Raw genomic sequence first — 16,035 nt, 5'->3', positions numbered from 1 at the left:
AGCAGAATATTACTTCGCATGTCTTTACTTCGCATTCAGAGACCATTTCATAAATATTTCTTAAAAATGTAACCTAACCCCTTGGACGGGATGCCAGGGAAATAGGGTTTTTGGGTGGGAGTAATTTAAAATACTGTTTAAAAAGTAATACTCTGGTATTAAAATACTCTTATTTTTTTTATTAAAAATAAATTAAACGTATATACAAAAGAGAATTAATGAAAAAAGCAAGCATAATGTAATCCAACCATATACAAAATTAACTTGAAGGAACCACCATTCATACATTCGAACCGATCACATTAATAAAACTGAGAATTATTTATTTAAATGATTGTCATAGAATAAATCTCATTTAAAAGCACATTACTAAACATATTTTATAGTAAATTATCGACCAGTCACCCAAAACTTATATAAGCAGCGCTCACCATTTTGTGTTCACTTGACTGCTGTCATTCAGTGTCAGGACGCGTTCATCACGAGAGAGCGACCAGCATTGATTGAATTGTTAAATAGTGCCAGCTACTGTCAAAAGTAAGAAGCTCGTAAATGAAATAAACCAAACATCTCTCAATGAATACAACCAAAAGATTACTTTTAAATAATTAACTTTATATAGTAAATATTTTGTAGGGGCTTGAGTATAAACGTTTTTTAAAGTATTGATTACAATAAATGATAGTAAGATTACGCTTTAAGCGGTTTGTTAAAAAGGAGGAAAGTCATCTCAGATTGTGAAAAAATACTTAGACTTTAATTATTTACAATAAGGATATTTTTGTCAATTCAGAGCAAAGTTAAATATATTTTATACAGTATGAACCTCTGCAGAAGTGAGGGAGAAGTATTAGCTTAAAAAAATAGTTACTTTTTTAAAAATACCATGGTAATTTTTTGAAAAATTGTACTGCAATAAAGAAGCCAATGGCCAAAAGCTGCTCCCAAGTACACTAACCATGACTGTAAAAAAAATAATAGTGCATGTACATATTCCACTTCTAGAAAGACATTTTCTGCACATCGGAGTAGACCAGTAATTAAAAAAGATAGGAAAGAAGATATCCAATATATAATCAACCAGTTAATTTTTCGCTATTCCTTTGTGATTGAAATTAAACATGGTGGAAAGATGCATTGTAGGCAAAGTAGGCATTAAAACCTTCAGTTGGGTTCAAAGATGCTAATCTTAAAAGATAATGGCAATGACTGTTTTTCCTATCAATTCCACGTCTGTGCCTTATGAGCCTACACCAGTGTAACATACATAATAATGTTTGTTACAGGACCAACTTGATGTGCCAGAGTTTGCTAAGTGCCTCAGAGTTGTCAGTCTCAGAAAGCAGATTTGATCTAAGTGAGACCCATTTCTAGATTATAAAATTCAAAATAAGGGGAGTTAGGCAGTGATTAAGTAAAAGGCAAGTGGTCTCAAACAGTGCCTTTTCAATAAATGAGAATTTTTCTACATGGCTGTGATAACCCCATATCTGTGAGTGAATGCTTAAGTCAATTAAAGTTGGTCATGCATCGGTTTATAGTTCACATAGCTTTTAAGGGATTTGCAGATAGCCAAGGTTGTAGCATCAGTATGGTGTGGGGTAGTGCAATCGAAAGAGGGAGTGGATGAGGGTGTAGATAAGGAGGGCTATGCTGGATTTTTCTTTCAAAAATATTTTATTACTTAGAACCTTAGTAAATGATAAATTTGTTGAACAATAAAATCTTCGCTAGAAAATCAATAAATTTTTCACATTTTTCCATTTAAACGGGTTTGCAAAAATAGCAGCTAATGCAATTGAGTGTTCCAAACCTGAGGGAAGCATACAGTCAACACCAAAAAATTACACACAAGGTATTGTGGTGGATTTTCATAAACCTAAAAAGTCAGATGTGTAACAGACATAGAATGGTAAAGGGTAGTGTAATGCAAAGAAGAGAGGGAATGTTTGGAGTGTGAGGGCAGAGATGTTTAAAGATAATCCACTGACAGTTACTTTTTGGAAAGTCCTAGCATATTTGTAAATAATTCACAGATGTGACATTTAAAACACAATATAATAAACAAATGTTTACATCTCAACAGATTTGCATAAATAACGGTGTTTCAAAGATCTAAACAGATTCAAAAGAATCAATCAAGTTCATCCGAAAACAAACCAGGTATTATGACTCATTGGATAAATCAAACCGCATCAGGTGTTAGACAACTAAAGGGGAGGAGGGGGGTGTAACTAAATCTGAGTGTTTGAATAATGCATAGTGGAAGGAGGACTGGGATGTTTATAGATCGAAGAACACTAATAAATTTAAAAAAGTTTAAAAATGTTACAAGAAGTTTACATTTATCAATTGCTTTTCTAAATGAAAACAATACATTATTAAAAGGTTTGCCTCAAAACAGCATATCAACAGGAAAATCTCATTGTTATAGTACAAGACCAAAAAGATTAATTCAACAAAACCAATCTACATACAAGGTATTGCAACTATTTCTTTAAATCAAAAAGGGTCACAGGTTAAAGGCAAATAAAGACTTGGAGTATCATTAAAGGCTGAGGGAGTGGACACGTGTGTGGGTAGGGAAGCATAAGTTCTCAGCAATTTAAAAAAATAAAATATTTGTATTACAGGTTTAAGTTGATATCTTAAATTAAGAAGATTAACATTAAAGGTGCAAAAGTCTATATAATAGAATATCTAGTAAATAATGAATGATTAACAACCATTTGATTCACATATTCTAACCAATTTAAATGTAATTTTTGTAGAAACTCTACAGACCTGTGTAGGAGAAACTTAATCAGTTTCTGTGACAAAAAAAAAACCAGGAATACTATTTGAGCTTAAGAAAACTTCAAAAAGGAAAGGTAATTTCATTAAGTTATTAATTACTTGTATACTATTACAACTCCAGCAGGTGCAAGAGTAGGGAAAGTGTTGTATAGCGTGAGAAATAAAAGCATGCGTACGAATGGCATGCAAAGTATCGTCTTACATTGCTACTCCAGCAGGTGCAAGCGTAGGGAAAGTGTTGGATAGCGTGAGAATTAAAAGTACTATTCCAACTTTTAAAAATAAAGCAAATGTAAAAGTATAGAAAGTGTTTGCAAGCGGGAGATAAGAAATATTGTAAATCTCTAAACTTGTGATGTCAAATTTAAATACTCATAATCTTTTTTCTTATTTTTTTTTGTTTTACAGTTTATGGCAGAAAGAAACATTGCCAAATACATTAAGTCACGGAGGCAACAGACTACTCAAACACCATGGATACATTTACTGTAAGGAGAGACTTACTGAGCCCAGGTGTAATTGGAGGTGTGTTCAATTTCAATCTTCCCTTTGCAGAGGCAGAGCAGTTACTCTTGGTGATAAGGTATTGCGTACCACGGAGCAGAACCACTCTACCTCTGCCACGGAGATTAAAGTTAGACAAAATATAAATGACATGAAAGAAATGGCAAGCACATCGAATGATACCTGTGGCTCAGCATTAAGAGGTTTCCCACCACATTCATGCACATGTAGCAAGTGCAATGCCTTCAATACCTAATTTATGTAGAATAATTCCGAGAAAAAACAGGAAAGTAACCCCCAACGTGTTCCAACCCAATCTTTTTCTGACATCTCCATTTCTTTTGATCTTTCAATAACTGTCACTAACGAACCCTTTCTTTTGGATAACCAAAACACTCTTAAAAGGATCCTTATCTTTAGCACACCACGTAATCTTACCAAAGTAGAGAATATTGATATTTGGATGATAGATGGGACATTTAAATCAACGCCCCATCCCTTCACTCAAATATACACTATTCATGCATACATTAATACTGTAGCACCCTTAGTGTACAGTTTACTGCCAGATAAACATACTTCAACGTACACTGATTTTTTTTTTTTTTTGTATCGGTGATTAAATCCAAAATTATGAACACAAGTCCTAGTAAACTGCTCATTGATTTTGAATTACCGATTATTAATACAATAACAATTGTACATGGATACCCAAATTCAAGGATGTTTTTTCCCCTTTTCACAGGCGTTTTGGCGTAAGATACAAAAAACATCCTTAGTTGAAGATTTTGTTTCTGACAGTAAACTGCAATTTGAACTTACAAAATTAACTGAACTTTGTTTTGTTCCTCTTGACATTGTAGAGGAGTACTACACATCTATTACTGATTCGGACTACTATTCAGAAAATGAAGAAAAATTGGCACCCCTTTTAAATTATTTCGAAGACACATGGATTGGCCATCTGAGCAGGTCTGGTCGCAGGAGGAAGCCACATTTCCATGTAGGGTGGTGGAACTGCTACACGACCTTCTTAGAGGGAGGAGCAAAAACAAATAATGCCATTGAGGTTTGGCTTAACTCCTTCAACAAATCAATTGGAAGACCACATCCTAACTTCTATCATTTTTTGGAAATTGAGGAAGGAGCAAAGTTTCCAGGAAATGAGAATTTCTCAAGCATTAACAGGTAGCCTGAACCCACGTGTTTCAAAAAGAACAAAGGAAATGTCTGACTATTGGGTATTCTTCAACAGTTTTCGTTGATGGTGGCTTCAGACTACCTTGATGATCTTTCATATATCCTCCATTTTTAATATGAACTACCTTAAATGTTACTTTCCCATTTTTTTTTCTACCAAACTATCTTTTTGGTTTTGTTTTTACAAAATTCAAAATTTTAAATTATTTAAATTGTCGGGTTCCTTAACTTTTTTTTTTTTTTTTTATTTTTACCAGTTTTTGAAAACAACTTTTTGTTTTATTAAATGGAATGGAACACTCCGGCTTCAATACACAGCTTATTCGCCTACAACCACAGGGGCCGGCAGCAACTTTCTTCAAGCAACCAAGGGCGAAGGCCCGGGAGATCAAGATTACATGCCATGACTTGAGCACAAGCACACATGCAGTTCCATCATCTAAAGGGACCCCCGCTCCCGCCATTCAATACCCCCCAGCAGTGGCAACCCTTACAGCGGGGATAGGTTCCTGCAGAGCGTTGGAATCTGGAAATCCCTCTAGGCTGCTAAGTTTCATATGTAATGGCATTGAATGCGCCGGGGCCCCGGCCTTGGAAGCCAAGTTGTGTCTAAACTGTCCAACCCCGGGTGAGTGCCCCACCATTCCCGCCTCGCATCGAGCAACCCATGCTCACACAGCCGGTATGCTAAGACCGGGGTGATGATCCCTGAATACCCAACATCGAACCCTAGGGACCGAAAAGGTACGGGGAAGCAGAGCCGCTATCAGGCCAGCCACGTCCACGTAAAGCCATCCCCCAGGCATTTCAGGTGCGGCAGTAATGAGGTGATCATGCACGGGGCCCCGGGGGCAGTCCCTGATGCCAGGAGTGTCCATAAGGCGGTCAACTAACTGAGGGGAAAGTGAGACAACAGTGGGAGGGTAGGGAGGACACCGACCAGGCGGAGGGGGGGAGGGCGAGGGGGAACGGAAGGCGAAAAAGTCAGTAACGCTACCACTAGGCTAATCTGCCGAGGCCGCCAGATCCCGAGTTTGCAGGTTCGGGGCTCCCTCTCCATGGGGGCGGGGGGCGGCATCAGGCCCCCCCATTCCGTCCTCAGACAACCCCCAAAGGCGTCCTGGATCCACCGGGCAGACAGCGTCCTCAAAAAGCCTCAAGGCTCGCAGCCGCGGCGGTTGCATCCGAGCATGCTCCAACCGCCCTAAATGATCTACCAGGGGCTTCCAGAGTTTCCCATATTGAGTCTCACGGGATTGAAGACGGGCTGTGAGCAGCTCCATTGCCACCACCTGCCACAAGCGGGTAAACCAAACGTTTACAGAGGGCGTCTCAGCCTTTTTCCAGTAGAGCGCCACCGTCTGTCTGGCGGCACCCAACATGTGGAGCCTAAGGTGCCGATCCCGCCCCGTCATAGCTCTCACAGCCACTGGCCTGAGGCCCAGAACAACCACCAGCGGATCCGCAGGCAGAGGGTACCCCAACACCCGTTTGATATGACTGAGTACCTCCTTCCAAAAGATCGCTAGGAGGGGACAGGTCCACCAAATGTGTATGAAATCTCCCGGCGCTTGCGTACATCGCCAGCAGAGAGGAGACGTCTTAGGGAACATCTTCTGGAGCCGAACCGGGGTATAATACCATTGAGTCATCACCTTATAGGCTGACTCCTGCTGAGGGATGCTGCGTAGAATTTTAGGGATGTCCCTCCACAGCCTGACCCATTGAGAGGGGGTGACACCCGAGCCAGAGGCGGTCTGCCACTTCAACTGATATAGATGGGGAGCCGGCCGCTGCGCGTGTTGCAACACCTGGTAGATACGCGAGATCAGCCCCTTATACGTGCCGAAAGTCCGTGCTAGTTGTTCGAACGGTGTGTAGGATCGTGTAGCCGCCTGTGTCAGGGATGAGCCCTGGACCCAGTGTTGGAGCTGGATGTACTGGAACTTGTCGTTCTCCGACAGCCCAAATTCGTGCTGGCATTGCGCGAAAGACTTAAAGCCCCCCCCTGTGAAGAGGTCCCCAATCGTCCTACAGCCAGTCTCCGTCCAATTGGCAAAGAAGGGCGGACGACACGCAGGGGGGAACTGCGGGTTGTGCGCAATTGGGGTGTGTGGAGATGGGAAGGAGGTGAGACCCCTGCGAACCGCCACCTTGTCCCATATCTCCAGGACCGTTCGAGTGGGGACAGCCAAATAAGCGCTGCGATGGCGCACCTCCCGAGGCAGCCAGGCATGATCCCACAAAGGGCGGCATGTGACTGCCCGATCCATGTGGAACCACACCTTTTCGCTCTCCCACGCCCCCCATTCTAAGACGTAACGAAGATGCGATGCCCAATAGTATTCAAGAAGATTCGGACACGCGAGGCCACCCCTGTCACGGGGGAGCATCAGGAGCGTGTTAGAGAAACGCGGTTTCTTCCCACCCCATATAAACGCTACCAGCTCGCGTTGGAGCCCTTGAATCTGGTGTTCTGGGATCGGCGTCGGTAGTGTTTGGAAGAGGTACAAAATCTTTGGGAGGATGGACATCTTCACCGTATTGAGTCTACCCAGCCAAGATAGCGGCAGGGCTTTCCACGCACGCAGGTCCGTCTGGACCGAACATTTATACTCTTGCCAATTGGCCTGCGTCCAAGTGGCCAGGTCCGGGGTCAGATTCAGGCCAAGGTAGCGCACCGACTCGGTCGCCCATCGATAGGGAACACAGGACCGGAGTGCCACGAGGTCCCCATCTGGGATCGTTAAATTGAGGGCCCAAGATTTCGCATGGTTGATTTTGAGCCCGGACGCCCGTTCAAACTCTTGAAGCAGCAAGTGGACCGCCGGCAGGGAGTGCAGCGGGTCCGATAGGGTGAGAAGGAGGTCGTCTGCGAAGAGGGCAATCTTATGCTCCATCCCCCGAAGGGAGATACCATGGATGTCGGGGGACCGGCGTATCATGATGGCCAGGGGTTTCACCACCAGGGCGAACAGCAGGGGGGACAGGGGGCATCCCTGCCGGGTACCCCTACAGATGGGGAAGGCCTGCGTAAGCTGACCGTTCACTCGTACCCTAGCCACTGGCGAGATGTAGGGGGCCATAATGCGCGCCACCATCTTCGGGCCCAGACCCACTCGCCGCAGAACCTCCCGGAGGAACAGCCAGTCAACCCGATCGAACGCCTTCTCCGCGTCAAGCGAAAGAAGGCACGCCGGTATCCCCCAGTGTTTGGCTTTCCCTACGATGTGCGCCACGCGGCGCACATTGTCGGCCCCCTGGCGGTGTTGGATGAACCCCACCTGGTCCGGCTCGATGAGATTGGGCATGTGGACACTGAGCCGTTTTGCCAATAGTTTAGTGTACAACTTGAGGTCGGTGTTTAATAACGCAATAGGCCGGTAGGAAGAGCAGAGAGCATGATCCTTCCCGGGTTTCGGGATAAGAGCGATTTCGGCCATAGCCATATCTGTCGACGGGCCCGTTGCCTCATCAAACGAGTTGAAAAGGCGAAGAAGATACGGTTGGAGTTGCGGCCAGTAGGCACGGTAGAAGGACACCGGCAACCCATCCGGGCCTGGCGCTTTACCCAGTGGAAGATCTCGCAAGGCTCCAGCCATTTCCTCCGACGTGATGGGAGCCTCGAGGAGGCCCGACTGATGCTCACTTAACGAGTCCCAGACACAGTCCCCCATGGCAGAGGCTATCAAATCCGGCGCTGGGGTGTCAGCGGTGTAGAGCGCCGCGTAGAAGTCGTGGAACATTTGGAGCTTGGCCGACTCCGTGGTGGCCCAGGAGCCGTCCACCCGTTGCAACTTAGCGATGTGAGCCTTGGCCGCCCGCGTACGCAGGCGTCGTGCCAGCACGGCTCCCACCTTGTCCCCGCCCGCATAGTAACGCTGCTTGAGCGCCAGTAAGGCGCGCTCCGCCTTGTTCGTCCTGTGTGCGCGAAGCTGGCCGCGCAGGATAGCCAGGCGGCGTTTGCGTGCCATCGTCGGACTTTCTTGATCCATCTTCTCCAACAGTTTGACCTCCCTCTCAAGCTTGTGCTCGTACAAGCGAGCCTCCCGTGTTCTCGCGGCCGCAATGGCGGTGAGGGTGCCCCTAATGGTGTCTTTAAAAGCATCCCACAAGAGGGGAAGGGGAGTCCCTGGTAGGTCGTTGTCTGCAAAGTACGCGAGGATAGCGGCCTGCACTTCCTCCCTGTCTACCGGGTCCCGGAGTACGTAGTCTGGAAACCTCCACCGACTTGGTCGCGGGGGACCAGTGCAGCGCTCGCGGAGACTCAGTTCCACGTGGGCGTGGTCAGAGATAGAGATGCTAGAGTGTGTTGCCGTAATGGTGTCTTTAAGCAGGGAGTGCGAGACCAACAGCAGGTCTATACGAGAGTAGGAGCGGTGCGCATGCGAATAATACGTGTAGTCTCGCAAGCCTGGGGAATGGTAGCGCCAAACATCCACTAAATTGAGGGCGCTGAGGGAATTCTTCACTGCCGCGGACATGGCCCCCACCCCATGAAAGGCGCCCCCGCAGCGATCCAGCCCCGCATCCCACACCAAGTTGAAGTCCCCCCCCAACTATGAGATCCGTGTCAATCTGCTCTAAATGATCCTTGATCAGCCTGCGTAGAAAAGAATCTTGGCCCTGATTGGGAGCATAGAGGTTACATAGGGTGAGAGTGCGATGTCCCCTCGTGACCTGGACCCTCAAGAATCTACCTTCGCTGTCCCGTAGTACCTTAGAACCCCCCGGGGTAATTCCCGCCCTGCAGAGGATGGCCACCCCCGCCGTCTTGGTAGTCGCCGAGGCCCAGAACTGTTGGGGGTATCGAGGGTGAGCCATACGGGCCACATCAGCCATAAGAAGGTGGGTCTCCTGTAAGAAAATGAGGTCAGGGTTCTGGAGTAAGAGGTAACGCCACACTTGGCGACGCTTATTGGGCGAGTTAAGCCCCTTCACATTAAGGGAGAGGACCTTCCAGCACGGCTCAGTAGTCATAGTCCCAGAACCCCTCGACATGCCTCATCCCCCTCATACCCCCGTCCGCCCGTCCAACCCCCCCGCCACAGGGGTACCAAGGAAGGAGAGAAAGAAGGGAAGGGGAAAACCAAAGAAAACCACATCCAGTCTTAACCGGCCAACCGGGCCAACATGTCCTAATCCAGTCTAAGGAGTAGCCAGGCCTCGCGGCACAAGCTGTCCCAGAGATGTCACTCTCCCATGGATAGGCGTGGGGGTTTGTCATCGCCCGGCCAACAGATCACAGAACCAAAAGCCCGCTCCGGGCCACCGCCTCTCTTGTAGAGTCGTCGTGTCGTGCCGAAGAGCGGTTCCTTAACTTTTGAAGTCTTCTTATCCACTTTTTGAACCATTCCATTTTCGTTAAACTGTTTTTCCATTCCCGCTTGAATGTGTTATTTAATAGGACACATTTTTGAAATTTTGCAAAACCCCCCAAAATAGGGTGCAATCAATTTTAGAAACGTTCCCTCAAACGCAACCCAAAAAAAAATCCCTTAATTGTTTTAGTGAAAAGACTCAACAAATAATCCAGCGATGCAATCCAGTCTTAAAGCGAGTCTCCAAGAAATACCGTCCATATTTTTCAAAGTTTTGAATTAAAATCCATGTGCAAAAATTAAAAGCAATGTTTTCTTCACCATCCAAACCTTAACTTTATTTTTATTTTAAAAAATGTCCTTGATTATAAAAATTGATCCATTTAATTCATCTGTAACATACTACATTCAGTAATTAATCAAAACATTTTTTTAATGACATATTATATAATACATTTATCATTTTCATTTTTCAAAACACCCGACCTCTGCATTTCTCATGCTACATGTGCAGAAATAATTGTTGTAAAACCTTTCAGAAAAGTATTTCTCTCCTTACAGTAAACATTCCTTCCACTGAGTCTTCCAAGCATGCCTTCCTCCACTTGCAGAAGCAGGATGTGCTTCAAAAAATGTACTTGCATATTGGTTTTTCTATACCCTTTTTATAAGCTAAATGTAAATTATTTTAACTTATTAAAGTGTTATATTTGCATGGAAATAAAATAAATAACCAATTGCATTTGGATTTTTTTTTAACCAACATATGTATTCTTCTGGAGAATAAAAAATATTAGACAGCATGCATAAGTCTCGCAGACAGAAAACATCTAAATCATTTTGAAAACATTCCACCTAATCATTTAATCATTTTGTAAACTATTTTTTTGAGCCCAAAACTCCACAAAATATCAAGCCAACCATGTGAATCTTAAAATCTCACTATCAGATATTCAATCCAGGAAATGTTTGTCTCTTTTACTCGCAGAGTACATTGCTGGACATGCAGTGTCTATGCTGGAGAAGCACGCCGAGTTATCGATTTACCAAAGCAACTTCAAAAGAAGCCGAAAAAGATGACTGAATATCTTTAACTCACTTCTAGTACACAAGGGATCATTCTTAAACTAGGTTTTTTTTTTTTTTTTTTTTTTTTTTTACGAATAGATCTACTTTTTTTCCTTTATAGCATACCTAATTGCCAATGTCATTCAACCATCCAATACGCATCCAATGTGAAATATGACAAGTCAGTACCAGCTACAAATATCGCTAATAAGATACATCAACAAGAAGTCTTTTTAATTCCAAATTTTCATTTTAAATCAAAACCGAAGATTAACGCAAACATGTGCCACTACACAAAAGCATTAAATTGTTAAATTCTAAAATGAGCGAAAAAATGGAGGTGTATTCAATGTGTATGCAGGAGAAGCTCTCACATTTCAACGATTAGCAAACCAACAAAGAAAACTAGCATTTGCAATGCAATAGGTCTCGTAGCTGCAAGTTTTAGAGCTATTGGTATTGAAAATAGAAATTTCCATCAGTACCATAACTATCACTATTATTATTATTACTATCCCCACAGAGTAGTAATTGTAGTGGTGGTTATGGTACTTGTGGTGGTTGTATCGGTGGTGGTATTGGTACTGGTGTTAGTGGTGGTGGTACTGATGGTCTACATTGATTTTATTTCATTACTTATGCTACTGCTGGAATATTTTTTAACAAGAAAATACAAAAACTAAAACATTATCATTTGAAATGCCAATAGCTGAAACCTTTAGTAAAGCCAGCCCTATTGCATTGCAAATGCTTGTTTTATGTTGCAGGCATGAGGTGCATCATCTACTTCCCAAAATACTATCTTAGATTTGTAGACACTCGTAACAGTCCTATGGCAGGAGGCAGTTGAGCCAGTGCAAGGCTAACAGTTTAAAGCCAAGGTGTATTAACCCTCAGAGCCTCATCCGAATGTAGCCAAGAAGTAGCACAATCAAGACATACACAGTTGGAAAAAGTGATCTTAAACATCCAGACCGCACCACAATGCCGCATACATTCAACTAAATTCATGTTAACTGCCAGTGATACGGCATCTAAATTATGAAAGGTTGAGAAAAAAGTAAAGAAACATCCTAGTGTGACTGTATATACGGCATCAAGGCAGGTTCTCTGGCTCTACAGCGGCTCTGCTGACCTGGTTCTCTGGCTCTACAGCGGCTCTGCTGACCTGGTTCTCTGGCTCTACAGCGGCTCTGCTGACCTGGTTCTCTGGCTCTACAGCGGCTCTGCTGACCTGGTTCTCTGGCTCTACAGCGGCTCTGCTGACCTGGTTCTCTGGCTCTACAGCGGCTCTGCTGACCTGGTTCTCTGGCTCTACAGCGGCTCTGCTGACCTGGTTCTCTGGCTCTACAGCGGCTCTGCTGACCTGGTCCTCTGGCTTTGAAGCGGCTCTGCTGACTTGGTCCTCTGGCTTTGAAGCGGCTCTGCTGACTTGGTCCTCTGGCTTTGAAGCGGCTCTGCTGACTTGGTCCTCTGGCTTTGAAGCGGCTCTGCTGACTTGGTCCTCTGGCTTTACAACTGCTCTGCTGACCTGGTTGCGACCGATATAGGGTTGATTCTGAAGAAAAGTCACCCAGGAGTAAACTTCTGACATTTTGGAATTTGCAGAGGATTGTAGGAGTACTGCCGGCAAACCATGATGACAATCACTTTCGTGAGGCCAGTTGTGGTACTATTTTTGGAAACTAATCTAGGTAATGTACATTTACGCATGCGTAAATCCCTCTCAATTACAGAAACCCATTCCCCTGCATCGCAAACAATTTTGGGTCAGTCTGTTCTCCGTTTCCACCCTCTTTAAAGACCTACTTCTGCCTGGACAATATTACATTCTGGACTGTCACAGGAGGGAACGGATTGCAAGAACACCCACAAACACGCAAGCTTGGCGGGGAGAAACTTTCAGTCCCACAACATTCTGTGCTGGCACAGAGAGCAGGAGACTGGGCGGGGGGGGGGTGGGGACTGGCGATGTGCACTTGCTCGGAGCTCCTGTCCGTACACGTGCACATCTCCTGTCCCCCTTCGGCCAAGAAACCGACCACAATAGATCTCGCCAAGGCTAGCAGTGCATGCGCTGCGTCGCCAGACAAGACCTAAAAAGCAGACGGTATAGGTTTTAACTCTTAAATAATTCATGACGGATTAAGGCTAGATAATTTTCTTTTTTCACAATAAAAAATATCAAAGGCCCTCCACAATTCCGCGAATGATCACCAACAAATGCCTATCCCTAATAATTTAAATTACGTAATTAAATAACTTCGCTAAAATTACTTTTGTTGATTTCACTAAATTAAAAGTACTCCAAAGTAAAATGTTTCTTTTCGCCTTTGATTCTGATTGTTGTGTATACATTTTTAGGAGTATCATTTTAAATATTCCAAAATAACGAATTCTCTTAATTAGTCCTATGTACATGAATCCAAATCAAGTAATCGCCTTTTTTATTTTACCAAATGTAATTTTCCAACGTTCTGTGCATAGCTCCGGCTAACGATCGTAAATAGTTTCTACATTTTTTATGTTTTTTTTTATTTAACAATTTTCAAGATTAAATATTTTTATATTTTAAACTACTTAATTTCCATTTAATGTTAAAATTAACTTCTCCGCTCACCTTCGTACCTCCGTATGACTTTTGTTTTTGTCAAATATCTTTATTGATTTTCCAACAAGTAATCAAACACCCACACAACTTTCCTCGCAGGGGAGCAGCATACTTTGGCAGAAAAACAAATGGTTTGATATAGTGCGTTGTCCAGCCTAAATCTAACTCCTCTTACAAAGAGTGGCTTAACTGGAGGGTACAGCTTCTAATACTAACAGAGCTTGAAGTTCAACCTTTCAAGCAAAGAGTTCGAACAACAACTCTAGATGTGATTCATCTTCTTTCTGCCATGTTAACTTCACTAAGCCTCCCTGTTGGAAGATTGTTGTAAATGAAGATACAGAGTCCATCTGTACATGTAGGATGTTCCTTTATTAGAGGCTCGTTTCCAGCATAGATGATCAGGATAAAAAGGGGAGATAGGTAGTACAAAGACAACCCCACCAGGAGCAGGCTCCCAACAGCTCAGCCTGAGTTGACAAGCTTCCACTGTAAGCCCAGAGAGACACACAGGCATTCCATGATGTCATGATACATTCTACAGAGCTATACAGTGGAGAATAGTAGAGAAGTGATTTACTACACATCCTCCTTCCTTAGGGAACGACAACAGAAATACAGAGAAAGATATGCAAGGTAACTCAAATATAACAAACATGAAAGTACAATGAGATGCACACATCTAATAGTGTATTACAAGAGATCAGAAAAACCACTAGCATGAGCAGGTATGCAATAAGAAGCAGGAAAACTAAATACCTTAAAACTGCAAATAACATTGCATTACTACAACACACCCCATCCCCCTCCCTTAGGGAAACATGGCTTAGATGAATGAAACCCATGCAATGGAGAGTTATCACACCCACAACCTCCCCAAACACGGGTACACCACAAGATAAACACCCTGGTAAACAAAAGTGAGTGTAGGCACTGACCCTTGGGAGAAAACGACATCCCCAAATAAAAGGCACAACAGAGGTACGATACGGTCCAGAATACCTCCACAAAAACAATACACCAGGGAGAAGGCATGCTGACACTGATAAAAGTCCGTTAAGGGTAAAGGAAGAGATCTAAATACTTCCCCCTCAAAGTCCTACGAACTTGAAACAATTGACCACGAGTTCCAAGTAGGCGAACTTCAACCGGAGCATAGTGTCAACATGAAAAGATGCCCCATGGGCAGTAACCCTGGGAAATGAAGTGATTTACTACAAAGGCGCTACCCGCAGTGGATCTTTTGTCATAAATTAACATTCCCCCATCGAGAGTGAACTTAAATAAAACTCAGAGAAAAAAACTCTCCCTGGTTCCCACCTCCCCCCCCCCCCCCCTCCTCCCCTACCGTGGTGGCGGCAACATGCAGGCGGTTGAATTAACCTACAATATTAGTCTACTCAAAATTGAAAAAGGTGAAGGGCCCGAATGGTGGAAGGGCAGACGGCTGATGGTAGGCCTCGTGAGAGAAAGGAGACCAGGGGACCCCACTTGAACTCACATTTCTTATAGTTATCTCTGAAAATGTCTGTCATGTGTTCCAGGCTAAGCAATTTCCATAGACTTGAGTGCCAGAGGGAGATGGCTGGCTCTTCTCTCCTTTTCTAGGCGGCTGCCAAAGTAATCTTAGCTGCTCCAATACAAAGCCACATTATAATTTTATCCGCTCTGGTCTGATATTCTAGAGGAGTCCCGGAGTCCCAAAAGGACACCCGCCATATTTGTGTGATGGGATATCCCAACATGTCCTTTATATGTGCCAACATTTTTTCCCAGAAGGAGCGAATAGTTGGGCAATCCCACCATATATGCTGAAAGTCCCCAAGCAGTCCGCATCCCCGCCAGCATCTATCTGAGGTGTTGGGAAAGATCTGCCTAAGCTTGGATGGGTGTAAGTACCAATCCATCATAGTCTTCAGGTGAGCTTCACGGAGTTTAGTGGAGTGGTTAAATCTTATGTCGGACCACAAATGAGTCCATTCCTCGTCCGTTATAGCTCGCTGAAGTAAATCTTCCCACATGGACATATACCGTGGGCAGGGGGAAGTGTGGTGGTGAGTAGAAGTTATATATGAACGAGATCACTCCCTTCATAGAGTAAGTCCTGGTGAGAAAGGCCTTGAATTTTGTGAGCGGGCGAGTGGCTGCCTCGCGCACCCGAGGAGTGTAGTAGAGTGTGGTGGTACCTTTCTGTGGTCCCTATTCCATAGTCGCGCTTGCAATTATCGAAATTAAGGGGGTCAAAGTTATGGAATAGGTGTCAGGGCGAGGCATCCTCCCTCCATGTGTCAAAGGGCCCCTCATGTAGGTCCGGGGGAAATGCCGGGTTGAAATGGAGGGGTGTAAATGGAGAGGGGAACGTAGTCCACCTGTCACCTGCAACTGAGTCCCACACTCTTAAGGTGGTGCGCGTGGGGGTGCTTATGTACATGGTCTTCCCAGTCACACTACGATCCATATTTAACCTGTGCTTTTCAGATTCCTGCTGCGTCCATTCTACCAAGACTCGTAATTGCGCCGCTTTATAATATAAGT

At 44.3% G+C, this 16,035-nt stretch overlaps 1 long non-coding RNA gene across 3 annotated transcripts in view; it reads left to right on the top strand.

Annotated features, from left to right (window-relative positions):
• LOC146789769 (uncharacterized) overlaps positions 1 to 16,035 on the top strand; it is a 310,950-nt gene that overhangs the window by 127,391 nt on the left and 167,524 nt on the right. The gene's annotated exons all lie outside the window — the stretch shown is intronic.

Source organism: Triturus cristatus, chromosome 10 (genome assembly GCF_964204655.1).
Source record: "Triturus cristatus chromosome 10, aTriCri1.1, whole genome shotgun sequence".
Lineage (NCBI taxonomy): Eukaryota > Metazoa > Chordata > Amphibia > Caudata > Salamandridae > Triturus > Triturus cristatus.
Note: the sequence above shows the minus strand (reverse complement) of the source record. Positions and strands in the feature narration are given on the sequence as shown.